General features: G+C 39.1%; 1 long non-coding RNA gene across 1 annotated transcript in view; it reads left to right on the forward strand.

The window, feature by feature from the left end:
* Positions 1-24,789, forward strand: part of LOC120586259 (uncharacterized) — a 164,602-nt gene that overhangs the window by 88,134 nt on the left and 51,679 nt on the right. Inside the window, exon 2 of the long non-coding RNA XR_005648661.1 lies at positions 1,788-1,847. This is a non-coding gene — a long non-coding RNA (uncharacterized LOC120586259). The remainder of the gene's footprint in view (positions 1-1,787; positions 1,848-24,789) is intronic.

The raw sequence follows: 24,789 nt of genomic DNA on the forward strand, positions 1-24,789 counted from the left end.
TGTGACTTTGCTACTCAGTAACCACGAATTGTTGGATGGATTACATAATTTCCTGAGGCTTTTTTTTTCGTTGTCAGTAAAATTGACTCTAATGTGTCCTCTATAGGTTTATTGTGAGGATTCAGTGAGAACAGGTACCTAAAACACCCGACATGAGCTGTTAGTTATCTATTGCTGTGTAACAAATTAGCTGAAAATTTAGCAGCTTTAAACAGCAGGTATTTACTATCTCATAGTCTATGCATCAGAAATCTAGCCGGGCGCCTCGGGCTCAGGGTCTCTCACATGAAAGTGTCGGTGGTGCTGCGGTCACCTCAGGGCCTGGCAGAGCTGCGATCCACTTCCAAGTGCCCTCCTGTGGCTCCGGTCCTTGCTGGCTGTTGGCTGGAGCAATCGGTTCCTCATCATGAGGCCCTTCTGTAGAGCAGCCCACACCGTGTCAGTTGGCTTTCTCGAGTGATCGAAGGAGAGAGAGAGCGAGGTGGAAGCCGCAGCATTCTTGTAACCCAAACTTGGAAGAGACATCACATTTGTAGTGTTTTATTCACGACCAGTGAGTGAGTCCTTATGTCCCATCAACGAGCGAGAGGAGGGGGTTGCACAGGGTGTAAACATCAGTGAGGGGGGATCCCTGTGGGTCATGCTAGGGGCCGCCTGGCACACACAGGCTCTGGCATAAATGCTGCTTCCTCCTTCACACCTCCCACCCTCCTGTCCTGTGTCAATACTCAGCCTCCCGTCTCCATTTGTCTCATCCCTCCATTCCGAGGTGCTCTCCACTTTCTCTGGGTTCATGTAGCATGTTGCTGTCCTACCTATGTTTCTTTCACTTTCTTTTTAATTTATTTTATATGTATTTATTAAATAATGACACCGAGCTGTGTAGAGGATACAGAGATAGGTGAGGCATTTCCTGTCCCCAAGAAGGATGGCTGTGTGGCTCAGCTCCAGGGAACTGACCACGTGGTGTACAGTATGCTTTTACTTGGACGACAGAGGTCGCCCTTTCCCAAGGAGAGCATTATTTAGCCAGAATGGTAGATTTGAAAATCAAATAAGAGAAAAGTAACTCTGTATGGTGAAGCCGAAAATGAATTTATGGAAGACGTGTGAACCGGTGTGGTAAAGTGAGAGGGGATTTTCCAGCCAGAGAAGAAAGCAAAGACCATTCTAGATTTCCTCGAGTGGCCAGTTTCTGCCACCTCCATTCACTCTCCCCTTCTCTCTGTTTATGACGGTGGTTGGCATACTGTAGCCCACGGGCAAAATCTAACTTGACGCACTTGCTACCTGGATGTAAACTAAGTTTTATGGGAGCGCGGCCATGCTCATTCATTTCTGTATTTTCTATGGCTGCTTTCATGCTTTGACAACAGAGATGAGTAAATGTATCAGATTCTTTAAGGCTCACCAATTCTGAAATACTTACTCTCTGACCCTTTACAGGAGTTTGCTTACTCCTGCTCTTCTGTAGACATACGGAAGAAAACGCTCAGGTGTTTCTTAAAATAACTGGCTGAGTAGTCACCAGTTGGCTATAGATAATCCCTCCGAACATGGCAGAGTAAGGAATGAGTCTGCATTCAGTCAGTAGCTTTGACGATTCCTTATTAGTGATTCTTGACAAATGTTTTAACTGACACGTGGCTGGTTTCTAGTAATGAGACTTTTGAAGCAAGAAATAAACTGTTATTCTTTAAATATGAGAGATGATAATGTAGCTTTTCTAGTTTAGAATATATTATTTAAATGTGATTTTAATGAATTTTCTTTCTTTCAAAAACTAGGCCACGCAAATCAAGGAAGGCACGTGACAGATGTAATGACAGAACTGTAGGAAAGAAAGGGTAAGTCGAATAATGTGATTAAAAAATACCCAGGAGAATTTTACAGAATTTGCTCTCCGTTGCGAGTGTGGAATATCTTTTATGTAGTTTCCAATTATGTAAGAGCCTCAAATCATCAACCACAAACTCAGCATCAAGTGACTTACACAGTTTTTGCAACTGTGCATGTATTATTATTCATAAACATGAAGTAATATCACAGGCACATCAACTTTAATGAAATACAAGAAATCTCAGATATTAACATGAACTGGATAATAGAAATCCGTTGAAGCATTTCTTCATAAAACCTTGGATTACAAGATGTAGGATCATAAATATTTCTGTTGTATCAAAACCATTGATTAAAACTTCAGCTTTTTGTCCAGTCCCTACAATTAAATACAGATATAAAAGTTGAACTAAAATATTTCAGGAAAACCAAATTTCTGTATCCCATATTGATGTGAATCATATTTCTGTGCATTCCATTTTAATTTGTATGTTTGATGACCAGAAACTATTGATCTAATAGTTTGACTGGTTGAGCTAATGGTCCAACTGTGTCATAAATGCTGTGGAGAAATGATTGTTTAATGACGTTTCTGACTGATTTTTGGCCACAAAGTCATGTTCGCTTTCTTGAGTTCTGCAAAGCATCCTTTATATGGTAGTAACGCAGAAACTAGTCCTTAGAAACTCCACCTTCACCTCAGTCTTGGGTTTCAAAGATGAAAGTAGGTTCTACTGTAGAGGTGAGTGTTGGTGTTTGATGACGGTCAGGACAGGGATGTGTGACCGAAACTCTTGACTTTGAACCAATTGAAAAATATTAGAAGATTGATAAAATATATTTTTATCAATTTCATGCTGATATTTTAAAAAATAAACTTTCTACTTTAAAAGTTTGGTTTTCACAGAAAAATTCGAAGAGAGTGTAGAGAGTTCCCATGTACTCAGATCCAGTTTCTCCTACGATGAACATCTTACATTATAATGATATATTTGCTATAATTAATGAACCAATATTGATAAATTATTATCAACTTAAAGTCCTTACTTTATTTATATTTTCTTAGCTTTTACCCTAATGTCCATTTCCCACTCCAGGACTCCATCCACGATACATCGCATTTAGTCATCCTGTCTCCTTAGAGTTCTCTTGGCTGTGAGTTTCTCAGACTTTACTTGATCTTGCCGACCTTGACAGTTTTGAAAAGTACTGGCCAGGCATATTGTAGAATGTCCTATTATTTGAACTTGTCTGATGTTTCATGTATGGTTAGACTGGGCTTAAATTTTTTTTGGAGAAGATGGCAGAAGGGAACTGTCATTTTCATCACATATCCGGAGTGTGTACTCTCAACATCACTTAATCACTGTTATGTTTACTTTGATCATCTGACTGAGGTAGTGTTTTTTGGATTTCTCCACCATAAAGTTACTTTTTCTCTCATTTCCATAATATACTCTTTGGAAAGAAGTCACCATGTGAAGGCCGCACGTAAGGAGTGGAAAGTTATGTCCCACTTCCTTGAGGGTGGACTTTCTCCAAAAATTATTAAAATTTTTTTGCATGGGGGATTTGTCTATTCTCTCCATTTTATTTATTTAATCATTTATTTAAATCAGTATGGACTCATTTATTTTATTTTGTGGGTTAAAGACTAATACTATTTTTATTTATTTTGTCACTCGAATCGTTCAAGTTTTGGCCGTTGAGAACTTCTATGTTTGCGTTTATGCCCCTTTATCATATACTATCATTGGTTGGCTTTTCGTTGTTGTTGTTTGTTTGTTTTTGTTTGTTTATTTGTTTGGATCACTGCCCAACTTTCTGGTACTATAAGATGCTTCGGGCTCATTCTGTATATTCCTACCCTGTATTAGAATCAGCCATTTTTCTAAGGAGCTCTACTTTCTTTACTGGAGAATAGTATTAAAACAAGGCTGTGGGCAATAGGTGTGCAAATTATTGCTGGGATGTCGTTGCTTCCAGGCCTGCTCGGCTCAAAAGAGCAAGGAAATACATGGGTGCTTATACTAACCCGTGTGTATGTACATCTCTGGAAATACTTCTTTGTATATTTATACACAATCTGTATTTATATTAAGCTAAATGTGAGTTTACGCTAATGTCTCTGTCTCTAATTCATTACCATCTGGGTCATTCTAGCCTCTTGTCTATCTAGATAGACCCTTGTCCGTCTGTAACCTGCCACTCCAACAGTGAGAAATCTGGCTTCCACTATATGCCATCCATTTGTTTAATTTTTCAGTTCCAGTAAACACGTCTAGCAATATCATAATTGTCAATCTGTATACCCCCCATGGGAATAAACTTTATCAACTGGAGTACAGAGTTTACATGCATTTTTTCTTTGTCTTTAGTTTTATAGACCTTGCTTTTTACTAATGTTACTTAGGTCAGCACCTTTTGCCCCGACTCCAATCAGTAATGTTGTTCTATATGTTTTTAACATGGTTAGATTGTTTTGTCACATCTACATTTCTTCCTGGGATGCTCAACTTTCTAAATGATGTTTAAAAAAATGGCATATAATGAAGTTTTACTCTTCGTGCTGCTAAAGTCTATAGGTTTGGACAAATACGTAGTGCCATAGATACATCATTATAGGACCATGTAGACTCATTTCACCAGCCTAGAAAATCTGTGCTTCACCTATTTGGCCCTCCCACCAACCCCTCAAATCCCCAGAAACTACTGGTCTTTTACCATCCCTACAATTTTGCCTTTTTCATAATGTCAGATAATTGGAATAATATAGTAATAGGTAGACTTTTCAGACTGAATTATTTGACTTAGCAATATGCATTTAAGATTTATCTGTGTCTTTTCATGGCTTCATAGATCATTTTTTTTTGCCATGGAATAATATTCCATTGTATTGGATTATACTCCATCCTATGGATGTACCAGACTTTGTTTATCTATTCACCTATTAAAGGACATCTTGTTTGATTCCACTTTTTGGTGATTATAAATAAAGCTGCTATAAACATTCATGTTCAAGTTGTTGTGTGGACATAGGTTTTCAAGTCATTTGAGTAAATACCTAGGAGTGATTTCTGAATCATATGGTAAGACTATGTTTAGCTCAGTAAGAAACTAACACCAAATGAACCTCCATCCCCGGAAACAAAACAAAACAAAACAAACAAAATTCTTCATTTATGGTCTACAATGATAGCCATAGATAAAAATTGCAATCCAACGACTGTCTTTTGCAGGAGATAAGAACTCAATTGCCTTCTCTAATAAAACTAAATGTTTTCAAAGTGAAAAAAGAAGTTCATATTGTCAGAAATCATTTAGCAGCCAAAGAACTTAAGGAGACAGACTTACAGGAGCTAGTTTTACCTGAAACTATGTGGTTCAGTTCTAATTGACTGCTTGACTGCTATCTGTATGTGTTATGTAACTTATATAATGATAGCTTATTCAGACAAATTCTGTTTTTATTATACTGTTTTATTGAAACAAAGTGGAAGGCTTAAAGAGACAGCACACATAGACCAGTATTCCAGTCAATGAAAGTATTGTTTTATTGCCAAGAAGCCGAATCCAGAGCACCACACAAACAACACACACACATGCACATTGTCAGACAGATACAGACTCAGCTAATTGATGAGTGGAGCAACCGAGAAGGAGACTACTGTATCTACCGTTTCCTGTGGAAGTGGACATTAGGCAACATAAGTAGCCGATAACCATGTATCAAAATCTATAAGTACAACCAAGGAACAAGATTTCCACGTATTTTTATGCTGTGACAATGAGCAATTTCAAATAGATAAATCAGAAAAATGCCTACCTACCCACAACTGTACCATTTTCTCTTTTGTGGACTCCATGTCCTAGCTTGGTGAAACTGTGGCACTAGAAAAATCTGTCCAGCAACATCCCTACTCTTAGACACACTGAGTCTTTCAATCTGTAATGAAACATTGTTTCCACTGAAATATTATGATGACTATCTTCACAGTTTTCTTATACATTTCTGCCGGGTCCCTTCCTTAGTGAATTCCTGGGGCAGTAACCTCTTCCTTACTCAAAACTATCTGGATGAATCTTCCTGTTATTTAATAGCAGTTTACTGAGCTTCAAGAGTCCTGTGAATGATGACCATATCCTACCTTATGTCAATAAAAATTCTCCATATGAGTAGCGGAAAGAGGAGAAACTTTGTTCAGGTGAACAATTTGCAAACCAAGGAAACCAAAAGTGTGCTCCAAGACAAAGGGGAAGCAGCCTTTTATGGAGGAAGTTACTTCCCTGGTTCCCAATTGGTCCATTTTTATGTGCATGAGGAACCAAATCACACAATTCTGATTGATCCAAATCACACAGTCCTGACTGGTCGGCATCGTATATTTTGATTGGTTGTTATGGAGCAGTTCTGATTGGTAAGTATAGATGCAAATGAGGATATAGCTGTGCAATTCTGATTGGACAAGGCCAATTTCAGTCAATTGGTCAAAAGACGATACTGGGAACTCCTTTATAAAGGTTGACTCAGGAGGCAGGAGCACAGGGCTGGAGTTTGAAAGCTCAGTCTGTGGCTTTTCCCTGAAATGCAGAGTGTGTGAGAAGCCTTTGTCAAAGCTGGCTGCTAGACTCTGGAGCAGTCCTTCTTGGCAGATATATTTCTTCTCAAGGTTCACACATACGAGGGAGATTGCTTAGGGAGGTGAAGGGGTGGTGACTGGATTTCTACTGATACGTCATTCAGCCACAGTGATATTGGCAGCGTTCTCATTGTGTCTCCAGATGGATGTGTACTTTAAGAGCAGAGAAGTAACTCTGTCACATGGCAAAACAGAACTCTGAGAATGGTTGAAGAGTGAACATTTGGGTCCATGCGACACAGAATATGGAAGTTAAGGCACACTCTTGTCAAATGTCTGTACTTTCCTCAGTTTTTTAGTTGTTTTTCCTAGACCCTTTTTCTTAGGAAGCACTTGGAACTTCATTGTGATGGATGAAATTGAGAAGTAATTGTAAACTTTTAAAAAAAGAATTTTAGTGTTTTGTTCCTTAGTTGACTAAGAGCAATGACACATCATTCTGTTAGATACTAAAATTCAGAGATCAGACTGGTTTATCTGAAATTTAGCAAGTAAAACGAATTTTGACCAAATTCATTTTAATTGTAAAATAATTTCATTGCGAGTCACTCTGTAACACTTTGAGATGAGCTTAGGATTTGGGGATTGAAAACTATCGAGCTTTTACGCTGATGGTTCGGGGACTACAGAACTATAACATATTTATTAACTTGGCTGTGCCAGACACAGAGTTGGACGTTATCACTCAGAAATGAATAAATCAAAGTTGTTTGACATGTGGAACTCACAAAGCTGCATGAGGAACGGAGTGGGTGTTGGGTGCTGGAGTGAAGGATGCAGGGTGGTAAGCAAGTAAAGAGAAACAATCCAGAATAAACGTAAAGCCAGAACACATTTCCAAAATCACGTCATGCTGAAGCCGAATTTTAAGGAATACATGGGTGAGGTAAGCAAAATAATAGCCCCTCAAAACTGTCTAAATCCTAATCCTTGAAACCAGTTAATGTTATTTTCCAGAGCGAGATGGACTTTGTCCAATTAAGTTAAGGGTACTGAGATGGGGAGATTGTTTTGGATTACCTGGGTGGGTCCATTGGAATCCTAAGGGTGCAAGAGGGAGGCAGGAAGGTCACACAAGGAGAGGTGACCACGGAAGCAGAGGTCAGCGTGACACGGTTGCTGGCTTTGAAGATGAAAGGAGGCCAGGAGCCCAAGAATGTGGGCAGCTTCTAGAAGACGGACATGTTAAGAAACAGTCTCCTCACAGGCTTCGGAAAGCAGGTAGCTCTGCCGACACCTCGATTTTAGCCCCGAAAGACCTATTGTGAACTTCTGGCCCTCAGAACTTTGAGATAATAAATTTGTGTTCTCTTAAGCCACTAAATTTGTGGTAATTTATTACAGGAGCAACAGGAAACTAATTCAGTGGGAATTAGATCGTCTCAACGGGTGGTAGAAAATGGTGGTAAGGGAGGAGGTATGGAGGAAGGATCTTCCGGGGGAGAAAACAGAAACTGGGATGGGCAGAGGCATGTAGACTATGTATTATTTGGGGAGCTTAAAACCAACCAATGCGTCTGTCAGGAAGTGTGAGTGTAGGAATATACATTCAAACATGTTGCTGCATGAGGCCACACACTGAAGGGAAGTGTAGAGGCTTTGCACTTGTCTAGGGGGTAGTTGAAATCATGTAGTGGTGAAGTGGCAGAATCATATGTCTATGTTAGGTAAATCATGGGTGGCTCAATGAATGTCGTGGGCGTATGACCAGTAGCAGGAAGAGTCGGTTGTGAGGATCTGTGAAAGCCAGTCATGGGGGAACAACAGAGGGAGAGAACTGCTTTGAATAAAATTGCAGAAATAGAAGTGATGAAGTTGTTGACCATTTGGCCACAAGTGAAAGGAAATATAGGTGTCTTATATGATGTCGAGTTTTGGAATTGGGCGAATGAGTGCCGTTAAATAAAGAAGGGTCAGACATCATTTGTTAATGCCTGGGGTTCATTGGCTTTATTCTGGCAGCAGCTCTGATTTTCATCTGAGTTTGTGTCCCTCCTCCCCTCACTCTCAGTCCATGAGAGGTCCCCACAAGCCCTATGAAGAGTGAGACATAGGGCTACACAAAGCAGCTCATTGCATCTCTCTGGCCAGCGTATTTGGTTCAGTGTTGGACCTGTGACCTAAGCCAGTCTAATCTGAGTGCCTTTCCCTTACTGGGAAAATAATGAAAATGGAACTGGCACAGTTCTCATTCTTTTCTGCCTCGTTAGAACATGGAAGCATGTAGTTTGGGGAGCTGGTGATAGACATCTGTGGTCACAAATGAAATTTAAAAAAAAATAAATGAAAAGGAACTAACATAATAGATATGGAGCATGATCAGTCAGATAGTGCTGGAGCCTCTGCGTCCAGCCAGTCCTATCCTGGAACCAGTAAGTTATTTTGAGTTTTGTTTTTATCTATACATATTTGACTTTGGTTTTCTTTTACTTGCAACCGAACTAATCTTAGGAGAGTACAGAAGAAAGGGTGAGCTTGGATGTTTACCTTTAAAGACATTCAGGTAGATTATGCCGTAAGGGAATGGAAAAATGGATTTAATCTAATTGTCAGACAGTTGTGTAAATAAAAGATGTTTATTTGGTATTTATCATCTCATAGATGGGATAAAGGCAGACATATTAATCATATGGAGTGAGACTAGAAGAGGTTTAAGGTCAGACGTTGAAGAATACCAATGTTTAATAGGCAGGCACAACAAGAGAACACTGCTAAAGGCAGTGAGAAATTATTTCCAGAGAAGAAACCTAAGTTTGGAAGTTTTGAAAAGTGTAGAGATTAAAACAAGGAGAAGAGACTTTAAGGAAATTTATCGAAATACGAAGCAGTGCTGTGTATCATTGTCTTTGAATATTGGGACGATGAATGATTTCCTTCTATATTTCCCACTTTTCCCTAAGTTTCCATGAGCATTGCTTCTGAAATTAAAAAATAAATACATTTTGTTTAAAAACAAATTAAATTTAAAAATATAGTTTCTGTGGATTTTTCTTCCCTAGAGAAGAATAACTGATCGAGACTTTCCAAAGTCACTGGGTGAATAGGTGCAAATATAAAACCTGGAAATAGGTCATGTTATAAAAACTTTTTAAGTCTCTGGAGTCCAGAGAAGTAAGGAGTTAAAAGGAAAGTTTTTCTCTTTAAGAATTTTAGAGTTCAAAAAGAAAAATACTCAGTCCACTGCTTTGGTGCTCTGGCTGTGTTTTCCCTTTTTTAAACAGCAGACAAAAAAGAATCTATGAAACATTATTCATAATCCTAATATATAAATATGATAGGCTTACTGAGTGGATTTTCAGGCACTTCAAATAGTTATTGTTTGGTGAAAAATACTTTATTCTTTGAGGAACGCCTAAGCTCTTCTGTAGAGCAACAGTTTGAAAAACCACTGATCTCATGTTTCAAGTAACTATTCATCTTTTCTAATTCCATTGTACTTTATAGCTATATACAGTACTTCTGTGCATGGCAAATGGAATTCATTGAAATTAAACTGTAATAGAGAATAAAGAGGCAATGATATACACAGATCAAAAGAAAGCTTTGTCTAAGAGAAAACTTCAGAATAAATTGTTTTCCTAAAAGGATGGATCTGGATATAAATGTATCTCAGGAGGCCAGCTCCTGCATCCCTCTGCCTCTACACAGGTGTATTCACCATCATTTTAACAATATTAGATGAGATGACCAAGCTCCGTTCTTTAAAGAGATGGACCGTAATAAGTATGCTGATGCCTCCTGGGGCCCCTTGAGCTGCTCAGTAATGCGGTGTTTGTAGCACTGTGGTTATGAACTGCCTGGGACAGAACTCAGGCTGAAGTTTGTGTTGTCTCTCTCACAATGGAGAGTCCATAAAGGACTTGGTAGAATCTTTCCCCGAGGTGAGGTTTGATACATTCCACTGGAATTAAAATAATAAACTGATCTCCCAGTGGAGTTTCATTTACAAATATCTGGGCCTTGGGATTGCCAGTGTAGGGTCTGTCATAGTAGGTTCAAAATGAAATTAACAAAATGACAGGAGTCTGGGGCCACCCATGGAAAGAGAAAGAGAAAGATAAGCCCAGGAAAAGAAAGATAAGCCCATTTTCACCTTAGCGAAAGCTGTGGTATTTGCTGTTACTTGGAATGGGAGTTCCTTGACCAGCGGGGATGGCCAAGATATCCTTGGATCCCACAGAACTCACCTATGACACTTCAGCTCTCTCCTCTGGGGAGTCGGAGTCTCCAGGAGATGTCCTTGTCAAGGTGTACAAAGCTAAATATCCCAATTTCAGTTTCCCGGCCCGAAGCAGTCTTACGGAGGACAGCAGCCCCGGCCTGGCCTGGACTCGAAGCCCAGAGAACAGTCCTGTTTCCACACAAGTGATGAGTTCTCATGTCCCATGGGCAGGATCAGATTCTCAGGTAGGTAGGGTGGGGAGACAGGTGCTAAATCTTCTCCTGCAAAACAGGCTGCCTGAAGCCTCTGACTCATCCAAATCTGAATAAAACAGACAGTTAACATAGAAAAGAAAAGCGAAGTAACAACAAAAATCCTTTCACAGGCCCCAAATCCAACCCCTTAATTTTAATCAGCTAACTCATTTTAACCTGCTCACTATTTACAATAATGCAAATGCTTAGAAATAAGCCTGGGATGCTAATATTTTAAAACATATCTCTAAGTTTAGTTTTTTACATTTTAGTAAATTTTTTTGCCCCATTCTATCTCCCCCAACTCTCCTATCCATCAAAAATAACGTTTGGAATCTGATCAGTTTTTATAACAGGAGACTGGTTATTCAGCATCTAAGGCAATAGGACCCAGAACTCAAATAATGCATGAGGCATATAATAAATAATTCTTTTTTATTTATTAAACACTTTTTAAATAATTTATATAATCTAAACCCCATTATAACAAATACAGTGCTCTAATTTTTGATGGTTCTGTGAAAGGAATTTAGATTCTGAGAAACAGAAGCCAACATTGGCTTCCAGGTAGTTAGTTTGGAGGAGAGCAAGCGTCCAGGGCCGGTGAGCTCAGCAGTGCAGCAGCTTCCTGCGATCTGTGCCACCTGTCACGTCGGCCCGTTCCTTTAGGATGTCTCCCCAGGAGATAAGCACCCACATTCTAGGCATCAAGCAAAGTCAGCCAAGTTCAGAAGCAGGAAGGGGAGGAAATCTGCTTGTATGTTTCAGTTATTATTATAATTATTATCGTCGTTGTTGTTTTTATCATGGCCAATCTTTCCGAAGCTGATTTTCCCTCTCACCTTAGTGCCCAGCACGGTGGCCTGGTCCCCCATCTGCACACGTCCCTCACCGCGGGGAGAAATGGTTGCCTTGGTTCCCACATCAGAGTCCCCAGGCCGGTAGCGTTAGTGTCACCTGGGAGGTTGTTAGCAGTGCCGTTTCTTGGGCCCCAGCCCGAACCTGCTGGGGGTGGGCCAGCAAACCGTGTGCTCACCCTCTAGGTGAAGACGGTGGGAGAGAACGGTGGGCAACCTCCGGCTTAGACTGCCGTTCACCCTCCAGGGCTGTGAAGCCCGGCTGCCCCGGAATGGCACACACACAAAACACCGAACGAAATCAGAATTTGCTTTACGCGAAAGGCGTGGGCAGTGACTGATGGGTCAACGACCCACCTCAGAGGCCTCAACATTTGATTTTATACTTGGTATGCAACATAGTGGTACCTGCTCACGAGAAGCCTCTGAAACGTGTTCCTGCTCTACTATTCTTTTCCAGTCTGATGGTTAGAGACAGTTTGAGGATTAAGCCGTTATTAAATTGTAGTTGGATGCCTATCAAAATGACACCTCACGTGTTTGGGAGCTCCACTGGACTGTTTTAAACCTTCAGATATGGTCAAACTCTATTAGTTGTGCTAAAAATAAGGCTTCCAATGAAAGTGCTCATTTTTTAATGAAAACAATTAGTTAAAGGTTAAACACAACTGATTTTTACTTTTGCTGTATTGATAGCTAACTAAAGAGAATTGAAACAATTTCACTGGAGTTTAGTTTTAAGATAGCTTAATGAAGAATAATTTCCACGATTCTAACTAGCTATCTGTCGTGCGGACAGTTGTATGTCTCCCGTGGGAGACAGAGTTCCTTTGTACATGTTCAAACTGTTCAGTCTATTTGGAAGTTTTTATGGGGATGTTTTCGGGCGGCATGGAAGGTAATGAAAACAGATTCATCACAACCAGTGACTGGAGCTCTCACTGAGCTGAACCACTGCTCACTGCAAGGCTTATTTGACTATTTCAATGAATTAAGAGAAAACATTTGGAATCCTGTGATGTTGCCACAGCAACATTCATCATTGTAAAAAAACCAAAATGCCATGGGAACAAAAGGAGTGAGACACTGACACGTTCTGGTCCCGAGGCGTGCCCCTCCTGGCCCAGGCCGCATTAAGTCTGCCATACGGTGGGGAATTTTAAAGCAGAGTGGCAGAGGGACAGAAGCGGCTCTGTTGATTAAAGTTTCCTCCCTTCTCCAGGACCTTTCCCTTCTGTCACTTCCTGTATTTGTCCTTTGCTGCATGACAAATACCACAAACTGTGAGGCTTCAGACAACAGACATTTACTTGCTCCTGGTTTCCAGGGATCAGGATGCCAGAGGCATACAGACGAATTGGGTCCTCAGAGCAGGCTGAGATCAAGGTGTCAGTGGGGGTTCAGTCTGACGTGAGGCTCAGGGTCCTTCTCCAAGCTCCTATGCTATTGGCAGAGTCCCCTTCCTTGCAGCGGCAGGACGGAGGGCTCCCCCTTCCTGCTGGCTGTCAGCTGAGGTCCATTTTCAGCTCTTCCAGGTCTCCCACTGTTCCTGCCAGGACCCTCCCTCAGGCCCTCTCAGCTTCAAGGCCAGTAGGAAAATCTCTTGTGCTTCAAATATCTGACTTCAGGTAGGGCCTGGCTCCTTTGAATGGCTCATTTTATTAAGTCAAGCCACCCGGGATAATCTCCCTTTTGATGAACTCAAAGCGAACTCGTTAGGGACCTTTTTTACATCTGCAAAAATCTCTTCACCTTTTTTTTTTTTTTTTGCCCTAGAAGGTAACCTAATGATGGAAGTGACTTCCCATCCTACTGATGGGTCCCGCCCACGCTGAAAGAGAGGGGGTACATACGGTACATCTACTAGTCATGGGGATCTCACCTGCCTTCTCAGAATTTTGCTTACCACTCTTCGCCGTCTCTCCTATCCCATCCTTTTCAATCTCTGTTGGGGACATAGGTGCATGTGGGTGTATATGTATAACTGTATGCTGGTCCCTCCGTAATACCAGTAATAACAGACCCACAGAAAGCAATAACAGAATTGCCAAACATAGCAAGAAAAAATGATTCATGATTTTTCTCTGGCAATTTATAGCTTATGAAGAAAGTTGAGATAATTATAGCTCTGAAGGATGCAAGTTCATTTAGACAGGCCCTTAAAAAAAAATATATATATATATATATATATTTGTAAGAGCAAATCATCAAGTACCACTTTGTCTTGGGTTTGACAGTCATTACCGACAGAAACCAGGAAAGAGGTATGAAGTTCTAGATTTTAGGCAGAGTGTGCAACACAAGCAAACTGTAATTCATTGCTCCAGGCTGAAGTGTGTCTGTTGGGAGAGGGAACTGACAAACAAAATGGATGCAGTCAGGCTCCCTCCCAGCAAGCAGTGCGGGGCTTCTGGAGGGCCTTAGCTACAGCGTCCCGGGCGACCTTAGATACAGCTGTCCTGTAGATTATGATGGATTATAGTACCTGGCCTTGAGCCACTATTATGCACCTTGTTCTAAGAACAGCCCCCTGCCATGCAGGCTGCGGGAGCTGGAGCTGTGCCTGTGCCTTGCTGTGTCCTGCTACGCCTGAAGAAAGCTATGTTACATCTGCTCACGGCTCCTCACATATTTTTCCAGCTGCCAGAAACGTGCACCCCAAGCTTCAGTACCCCGAACCTGCAGAACAGTGTCCTAGGTGTCCTGCAGGGGAAAGACAATCTCAGGACTTTCCCAGCTCTGGCTCCAGCTCTCATGGGGAATTCAGCTGCTCTACCATAGAAGGGAGAAATCACACCTGTGTCAGGCTTCTGGAGCACCTATGAAACCACGGCTCCATTTCAATACTGTGTCCTAAATCAAGGTCAAAGCCCCTGTTCAGAATAATGCCGTTCATCCACATATATGAGTAGAATTAAAACCACTTGGCAATCCACTTCTTTATGTTCGTGAAATAATTGCTGAGATGAAGACGGCAGGCAGACCTTGAATTTTCAAAAGCCACGTACAGGAACTGCTGCCGACTAGTCCAGGAGAAAAAATTGAAAAATGCAACATGCTGTCTAAAAGAAGAACACTTTTATGCTAGGTAGTACATGTGCTTTTCTGAATTAATAAGTCATCAACAAACACGCCCTGTAGCTGGTGAAACTAATAACTAAACACAGTAGAAAGTGTCTTAACTTATAATCCCCAAAGTTCCTTTTGGGGCTTCTTGTGGTTGGTTTTGGTTATGAACTAATGATACAGACAATGGGCTAAAACACTTAAAAGTAGGTATTAAAAGTAGGTATTATGGGTATGCAATTCATACCTCTTTTTTTTTTTACTGCTTCTCAGAGGGCTAAGAATGGGTAACTCCCAGTACCTGTGAAAGTGACATTATTTGAGTACAGGATCACACCCTGAGGAAACACCATTTATAAGCCAAGAAACACCAGAGGCTACAGAATTTGGGGAGAGGGGAGAGGGTGGGGCTTCGAACAGATCCTCCCTCACAAAGGACTAACCCTGTTGACATGTTAATTTCAGACTTCCAGCCTCTGGAACTGTGAGAGAGTAAATTTCTCTTCTTCAAACCCTCCAGTTTGTGGTACTTTGTCATGGCTGCCACACAAAACTAAGACGTGTGGATTCTTTCATTTTTCTAATTATTCATACCTAAGTGATTCCCTATGATTATTTCATTAATGTTGCACAAGGTAATCACTTAATATTTGATTTTAATACTGTTTTCTCTGATAGATTTTTAAGTGGTTTTCAAACAATCTCCCTCGATATAAATGGATTTCTATGTGATCCACAAAGTTCCTAAATTTCTACTCCTATGAGTTCATTTTCTATTGTTGTTAAGGACAACGTAGTTTGAGACTTTTGTACACAGAGGATTTTCTTCTGCTCTGGGCATTTATTATTTAAATGTTAGGAACATCATTTTCTGCTGTTTATTGGTGCAGAACCTGAAAAGAAGCAGAATTGTGCTGGAAAGTTTTCTTTTATACCCAATTATTTTGAGGATGTCTGGAAAGAGGCTATAAACATGTATTTTTCAGGTGAGTCTGGAAGGGATGGTATCTGGTAGTTTTCCATGGGGAGAAAGGCCTGAAAAATTGACCTCACCCAGCACAATGCCAAGATTGGAGATATAACATTTTTATTGCAGGGTTTGTCAAAAAAAGGAAAGCCTTCAACCACACAGCATGAACTGTATAATATCAGTTCAGGTGGCACACAGAGTGGCTCTGGAAAGCAAACTGCTAACTCTTGGAATAATTGTAAACCATCTGCTAAGGCGATCTTTGGAGAGGACCTAATTGTGACTGTAAAGTATATGTCGCAGTGTGAAAAGTTGCATATACGCTACATTTTCAAATGTGGACAAAATATGCATAGAGAGGAGTAATTTTTGCATGCTCATGGTAATGATGTTAAAGTGAGAAATTTTATTTTTTTTCTATTTTCTAAATGAGTGAATATCTACTATAGTTGAGTTGGAGATAGTACATAATTCAGAGAATTAATGTACTTTATAAGCATTAGCACTGTGTGTAATTTTGTGTCATTTCCCTTTTTAACTTGACTGATCAGACATGTTGGGGACTCTATCGACCACAGTTGCTAAACCCATCATGCCTACGAAGAGGAGCCAGCTTTGCGGCGGGCAACTGACCGCCAGAACTGATGGACACCATGCAAAAGACTGACGAGGCGATGCCCAGTTATCCTGCTAATCTGTGGGATGCAGTGTCTGGGTTCAAAATAAACTAATTAAAAACAATTAAAACCCCAAATTCTATAGAACATGAGGGTCATGTATTACAAGAGAAATTTATGATTAGCATAAATTTAAAATTCTGAAGTACTCTTCTTGGGCATACAATTCCTCAAAATAGCTTAAGAATTTATATTTTACCAATGTTCTTACAAAATTAGTTATCTTGATCAAAGTCGCTGAGCCAGATGGATGTAGTTATAGCAATCAAGACCAAGGAGAAGGAAGCAATCTTCAGTTGTTGGTGCCGTGCAGTTTTAGCGTGTGTGAGATTTTTGCATGTGTGTGTGTGTGTTTTAGTATCAAGCCCTAGGCAGAAATATCTTGGAGTGACAATTATGAAAAGGAAACTAATAAGAAGAGAGTTATTAGGTGTGAGTATCTTATGATTTCTTTTTCCAATTGTTCTACTCTTGTTTTCATATCAGACCTATGGCAGTTGTTGCAAACAGCATTATCTGAAAAGGCAGATCTTAATGCTTTTGGTGTGTGTGTGTGTGAGTGTGTGTGTGTGTGTGTGTGTCCAGAGAGAGAGAGAGAGAGAGACACTGACCAACTGACCTGTGGGTGGTGGACTGCTATATTAAATTAACATTTCCCCCTAATGTCCAAAAAGAAAGAGATCACAGTAATTTAACATTATTTTTATTTTACAAAATTAAAATCAGTTTTGAAGGATTGCTATTAAAACGGTGGGAGAAGGAGTGGTGGAGAGTTGACACAGGAGATATTGTAACTGTTCTTTACTGAGCACACACGGTATGCTTATATGTGTTATCTCATTGCCTCTCACGACAATACTCTAAGGTGGATTTTATTATCACTACATCGCTGGTAAGGCAATTGAGGCTAACGATTGTGTTCACTTTTTAAAATCTATTAGTATAATGCTAGCTGCTATAACAAATAAACCCTGAGATTTCAGGCACTAAATACACTCAAAATTGATTTCTCATTGTGTAACAAATCAGCGGAAGTGGTCAGTTTATCTCCTTGCTGTGATTTGGGATCCAAATTTATTTCATCTTGTGGCCCAATCACCCTATATAACCTTGAAGTCTTGTGCATTTATCAGGCATAGAGATGAAGAGTGGGTGCAGAAGACTTAAATACTCTTGCTCAAGAGTGACACATAGCACTAGGGCTTCTTAAATACTCTTAAATACTCTTGTGCTTCTTAAATACTCTTGCTCAAGAGTGACACATAGCACTAGGGCTTGTATTTCATAGATGAAACTTCTCTGTGGAATATGCAGCAAGGCCACCCAGGTGCAAGGGGTGAGGTCTGGGAGAGTTTGCATTGGGTGGGCACACTGCAATAGTGATGTCACAAGATATGAGGGGAAGCATAAATTTTGGTGGACAGAAAATTGTCACTGCCTCACCTGTTCAGTAATAAGACATTACCCATATACTAAGTATGCATCTGTGGCTTTCATATCACTATAATTTCAGTTAAAAAATGTTGCATGAAATTCCTATTACAGAACAGGATCCGAAATAGATGTAATTCTACATTGTGATAACAGAATGCCTTCAATTACTTGTCTTATACTTTAATATTAATGTTGAGACGAAGGCATAAATGAAAGGTAAATGGTGAGCCAAGAACTTTCATAGGGGGAAGTAGGCACAATTGAGAATATGTTTGCTTAGAATAACTGTCTGTGATTTTTACTAGGTTATTTCTTCTCAGATTTCTTTCTCATGGTGTTGGTAAAAATTTGCCTCCGTAAGGAAGGAGTGGAAGGACTACCAGAAATATACCTCAAAGGTTTTTGAAGACAGCAAGGCAGTCATAGATGTCTCCCTCCAGAGAAGAGAGGACTATAAGTTAACCCAAGTTCATAGTTTAGAGTGGCCAAGTGGGGGTGACACTGTACTCATGGTAGCCATTCTTCTTACTTGACCTTGACCTTAGTTGTCTTCAGTTTTGTGAAATCTGAGTGTTTGAATTTGGGGTCATTTTCAGTGCTTTGGTTCCACTCAACTATTATCCAAAACTAAAGGGCATAGCAATTAGTCAAGTGAGTGGGCACTAAAAGAGATATTCAAAAGCTCTATTCTACCCATACGACTTTATAAATAAATTAACAGAAAGCCTTAAAACCTTTGACATAACTTTAGTTAGCAACCGGACTAGAATTAGAATTCAGGTCTCCTGTGTCCCAGTTCATCATACCTTTCAGCAGTTCACTTCCTTTTAAATTTACTTAATTCTTCAAAATTCTATTGAGTGTCCTCTAGGTACCAGACACCGTGCTGAGTTCTAGGGATGAGGTGAAGTCCAAGGTAGACAATGCCCCATGCCACTTCCTGAGAAATTTAAAGAAAAAATGAAAAACAAAAAAAAAATCCCTCTAGAATCTGACAGCCAAGGCTCTTATTTATGGTAATGAATAGAACTGTGACTGCCTCTCCTTGGGTCTTCACCATAATATTGGCACATTTCTTAATATCTTTGTGGAAGTCAAGACGATTTTGTTTTTCCATCTGGTGCCATTTAGCATCCCTGTCTGACGGATATTAAAATGTTATGGAAATATGTCAATAGATTTCATCGAGATGAATCTACCATCATTGTATCGACCACCACCAACCTCTCTCCCAGAGACCCAAATTTCAAGGCACAATTTTGATCTCTAACTGGTGTCATAGACTCTAAAGAGTGGTGGCAGCAGCTGAATTGCCTGCACTGGGTGCAGGGAAGTTCATGAATTTGGTCATGGGAGACAGGGCAGTTCTCATTTCCTGAAGGTACAGATGCTTGCCAAAATGCCAGAAAAGTGGCCATGCCAGGACGGGGAGTGGGGACAGTCATTGCAGAATAAAACTTTATTCAAACCAGTTTCTCAATAAGACTCCATAGACATTTTTTCTCTTGACTGATTAGCAAGCATCTGCTGCTTGTTTCAAGAGACAAAAATGCAATTTTAGTTGATTTCTGACTTTGATACAAAGAAAGTTGGGGTTCGGAAGTCAGATTGTATGTTTCACATGTCCTAAGTTTTGTCTTGGAGCACATTCACTCAAAGATACATGTTATTAATTGTGGGTAAGTTCCCAATTTACTCCGCCAATACTTCTTCATGCTCTATACCAAAGGGAAGAACCAAAACCCACCATTATACTCATAACATGGCTGAAATGTAATGCCATACAACTGGGTTGAGTAGCATGGCTTAGAAACTATATCTACCATCATTTTTATCGATAAACCCATTTCAAAACATGGTTCTCATTTACCAGCTTTTCATATGTTAAGTTATATAACAAAAAAATCAGTCAATAAAAGAGAGAAAAACACTTTAATAAGAAATTTCAGTATTAGAAGGGAATTCACAGATATTTATGGGTCAACTGCTTCATTTTACAGATGAGAAAAACTGAGGTCCAGAGTGGTAAATAACATGACTATGGTCACATAAGAAATAGAAGAAGATGAGGGTCTATGTCTTAGCATAAATATATTTCACTTTCTATTGGCTTCATGGCCATGCAGGGGAACTGGAAATGCAGAATTGGCAAGGTGAGGGTCACAAGAGAGTTTTTTGTCATCTGATCTAGGGTCATTATGAAAAGAAGTTCAAATACAGCTAAGGCAATATTGATGTACAGATCTTATTTCAATGAATACTTATGGAATGGCTGATATTACTCTTTTTTTCTTTCAGATACTTGTTTTTAATCTCCCTACTGCGCAAATTGCTCTCTCATTTGTTATCACATACTGATGAACCTAGTTTGACGTGAGTTGTTTAAAAATCAATTTAACGGTGTACTGTTTTCAGCTATGTGAATTACTTAATCAGTTAAAGCAATCAAGTGGATTGTGTAGGTTCACGACCCAGTTAGGTTAACTTCCAAACAGTATGTGTTTGCTGTAATGTTAATAAACATAGAAACCTGTCATTTTTTGGCACTCATTTTCATAATCATGACCATAAAAAATTAATAAGGAAATAGTAGTGGTGAATAGTGTGTTGGTTTAAAAACATGGCAAAAATTTCTTGACACTCACTCTGTTGATAGATGGATGTGCGTCCCCTCCCCTTGAATTTGGGTGACCTTATGAATCCTTTGACCAATAAAGTATAGAGGAAATAATGCTATGTTACTTCTGAAGTTAGATCATAAAAGGTTATGTAGCCTTTGCCTTGTTTGTAAGAATGCTCTCTCTTGTGTCCTGTGCTGTCATATAAGAAATGAACTACTTTGAGGCTGTTATACTTGGAAAGAAGCCTAAGCCACATGGAAAGGCTACATGTATACAGTCCTAGATGACCCCAACCTCCAGGTCATCACAGCCCAGGCACCAGATATGCAAGTGTAGAAGCTTCCAAATGAGCCCATCCTCTGGTTGGCTGAGTCACCCACTTGTCATTTGGGTCTTCCCAACTGAGTCTCTAGACATCATGGAGCAGAGACAGATCATTGCCACCATATGCAGTCCTAGTTTCTGACCCACAGAACGCACGAGCATAATAAAAGTGCTAATTTCTTACATGACAAAGTTTTGGGACGACTTTTTATGCAGCAGTAGATAACCCAAACAGACTGGAGATGGAGGCGCTGGCAGCCAGTTGATTGGGCTAGGTTTTATTCCTGGAGAAGAGAAAAAAGAGTAATTCATCTTAGTCAATTTAGAGACATCTAATAATAGTTTTCTTTCTCACTCCTCAAAGTTAATTTATTAGATTTTCCTTATATTAGCAGAGAACATGTTAATCAGAAAAAACAAATAGATTGCAAATGTCAGCACAGAAAAGCCGACTTTCCATGGCAACTGAGAGAAAGTCTTGTTTTTAAAGTTCACACCAAAAGCAAAACAACCTTGTAGCCAATCCTCATAATCTTGAATTGATTTATACACTGTTTCTTTGCTTCAGACTACTCTTTCTCTAATTTTATAAATACTTTTTTTCTGAATTTAATGATTATGTATGCTTATTCCTTGATTTTTTCCCCCAGAAAATCTGAGTAATGATAGCAAAAATTCTGTACTTTATATGCAGAAGCACTTAATTTTATTGATAAAGAAATGTATATGGATATATCTCCTATTATAATGTTTTAGCATGTTCTCAGTAGCCTTATATTAGATTACCAAAAAAAAAAGCAAAACAAACAAAAAAACCCCAAACTCGAAAACCTCTTCAATTCAATTCAGCTATAAAACTACCTTTAAACACTAAAAGTGTGTTGCGCATAGTCTAAGCTCTGAGATAATAAATTAATAAAATATATTTGGCATTAGATATCAACTATGAGCTAGATTATAATATAAAATATAACTATGATTTCTTCTGTCTAAAATATATATATATATGTATATTTTAGAAAACAGATATAAGAATTTTATTGGCACATGGATGAGAAGATCCTTAGTCCATTGGTCGATCCTTAAATTTAGACTTGAAAATAAAGTTACACATATATGTATATTGTCTGTCTAAATTTAATTTAAAAAGGGCCCACATTGAATGTTCCCTTTGCTAAGTTTGAATTTGGTGGGAAGTAATGATTCTTTTTATACAATATGTAAGCATTCCTCATAATAGAACAGTTTTTACAACTCCAAAAATATTCAGTCTCTTTAAAAAAAAAAAGAGATCGGATTATAGTTTCTGAACATTTGTATATTTTGAATATTTACACTCCCTAATATTCACTCTTGCATACTTGTAGCTGAATGTTCTCAACCAGCATAATCCTTGTAAGGAAACTTTAAGGTAAGAAGGAATTTTTGATTGAAGGCAGAATGATGTTAGCTTGAGAAATAAAATTATCATTTGGGTTCTTATATTTATGAGGCTCTTCTGCCTTCTGGTATTTTATCATTTTTATTTATGGAATCATCATAGTACTCAGCTACAAATCTTGTAATGCAAAATCATTTCTAGCATGAAGATTACTTTTTGAGATTCAGAAATAAAATGAAAGGAATCAAAAGGGAAAAAGATTCATACCCTGATATGTGTGTACTACTACATGTGTACCGAACTTGTTTCCTGGAGCCCCATTGGATGTTGTAGTAGGAAGAATTCTAAGATGAACCCCCAAATTCTCCCTCCAACTATGCACACACTTGTATGGATGGATGGTTTTGGATCCCTTGATTAGGTTGTTGGATGGCATAATTGACGATTGTCTAGATTGTCTAGATCTGGGTGTCACATGTTGAGTATGGCAGCCTCTATGAACTGGGGGTGCCCTAGCTAATAGCTAGTAAAGAAATGGGGACTCAGCCCTTTCAACAAGAATGAGCTTGAAAGCAAAAATTTCAAGCTCACCAGGTGAGAACTTAGCCCACTCAAGCCCAATTACAACCCTGAGCAGGGAACAAGATCCATGCTGGATCTTCCGTGAGCCAATAAATGGGTGCCATCACTAAGTTTATGGTAATTTGTTATGCAGTGCTAGCAAATTAAAACAGAATTATATTTATCAAGGATTTCTTTCTAATGTCAGCATTCATCTCTTAAGTCTACCTAGAAACGTTTCAGTTTTTCGTTCCTTTGTGTGTCTTCGAAGGGATCAAGATACGGCACAGTGAGAAGCAGAATCACAGTGAATCTCTTCACCTGGTCGTGTCAGTGTGTGGGATGTTTTCTCGGCAAAGACTGAAAAAAAATCATTAAATTCTCTTCTTCATTAAGCCCGTAGGATTGAGTTCTGTGAAACTGTTATAATGAACACTTCCTTGCTGTCTTTATTGCCATCTAAGTGTTTAGGATAATTGGGCAGAAAGTTCCTCTGAGATTCTTGAAACAGAAGTGCGAGTAAAAGAAAATCTGGGCTGAGAACTTGCCTTTGGTGAATAATGCTGTGAGAATGACAGAAAGAAGTATGTCTAGGAGGCTACGTATTTTCAGTTCAAATTCTTCCACAATCGGATTGCTGGCCTTGTGTTTTCTGATCATTGTATTTGCAGGACTGGTGTATATACATACATACATACATATATATATACACACACACACACACACACACACACACACACACACATACACACACACACACATATATTAACTGAAACAGAAAGAATATATATAATGTGTGCCATATAAATGGTATTGTGAAAAGCCAAAACTTTGGTAAACTAAGAGAATCAGGCAAACATTTTAAAAAGAGACAAAACTACCTATCATATAAGATAAAAAACTACCATCTACTTATAGCCTAGAGTCTTGGATTTTTTTCCCTCTTGGACTTGATAAGAAAGATTATCCAGCATCATTTAATACAATAGAATGAATGGCTTTTCAGCAGTCTAGCTACAATTCCAGCACACTTTTCAGAACTCAGTGCATGTGCAAAGGAAATTTCATATTTCAAAATCCATTTAACTGAACACTTGGGAGCTTCCACCCGACCTTCAATTGGAAATCATTACTCTGCAACATAATGTATGCTAAAAGGCAAATATCAGGGAAAGACGCTAATAGAATTCTATAAATGCCTGATTCCAAGAGATGAACATGCTCAAATGAAATCAAGTGCCCATAGGTTATATCAGGATTTGGGTGTGTGTACATGTCTGAAAATGTGTTTTCAGAGATGAATTACATAAAGTCTAATCAATTTTGATCACAGGAAACACTAACTTTGAAGTGCTAAGCAAAATGCTTCTTCCTCCCAAGAAAGAATTCCATTCTTCTTATTAGATCTATATTACAATAAAAATCGTGTTCATGTATTATTATTATATGTTTTTTTTTTTGTCCACAAAAATGTGGAAATTTGTTCTCTTTTCTAATATTAAGTACCTGTAAAATTTCCTTGATGGTGCTGCTTGGCCCAAAATACTACCTGAAATACTATCATCTGGCCCAACTCCATGTAGAGTACTGTCCTTGATTTGGCACCTGTGCCCTCTTCATTCTTGCTTGTCTAATACCTTTCCCACCTGCTCACTCTGCTCCAGCCACACTGGTCTTTCTGAAGTCGATCAAAGGTCTTTGCACTTTCGGACCGTGGCAAACACTCTGTCTTCTCTCTGCTAGCATGCATGCATCCAAGTGGACTCAGTTTAAATGTCATTTCCTCAAAGAAGCCTCCTGTGACCCACCCCCTCCCTGCCAGCTAAGGCTGGTTCACCTCTTCTAATTGCTTTTGAAATCCTTCACTGTCCTGTCTAGCATGTAAAAAAAATTTAAGTAGGTATTTTTTTATACTAATATTTAATATACTTAATTAACAATATAACTATTATTTAAAAAATGTATATTAGTATATTAGTATATTAAATATTTCATTTAATTTC

Source organism: Pteropus medius, unplaced genomic scaffold, assembly GCF_902729225.1.
Source record: "Pteropus medius unplaced genomic scaffold, Ma_sr-lr_union100, whole genome shotgun sequence".
In the NCBI taxonomy this organism is placed as follows: Eukaryota; Metazoa; Chordata; class Mammalia; order Chiroptera; family Pteropodidae; genus Pteropus; species Pteropus medius.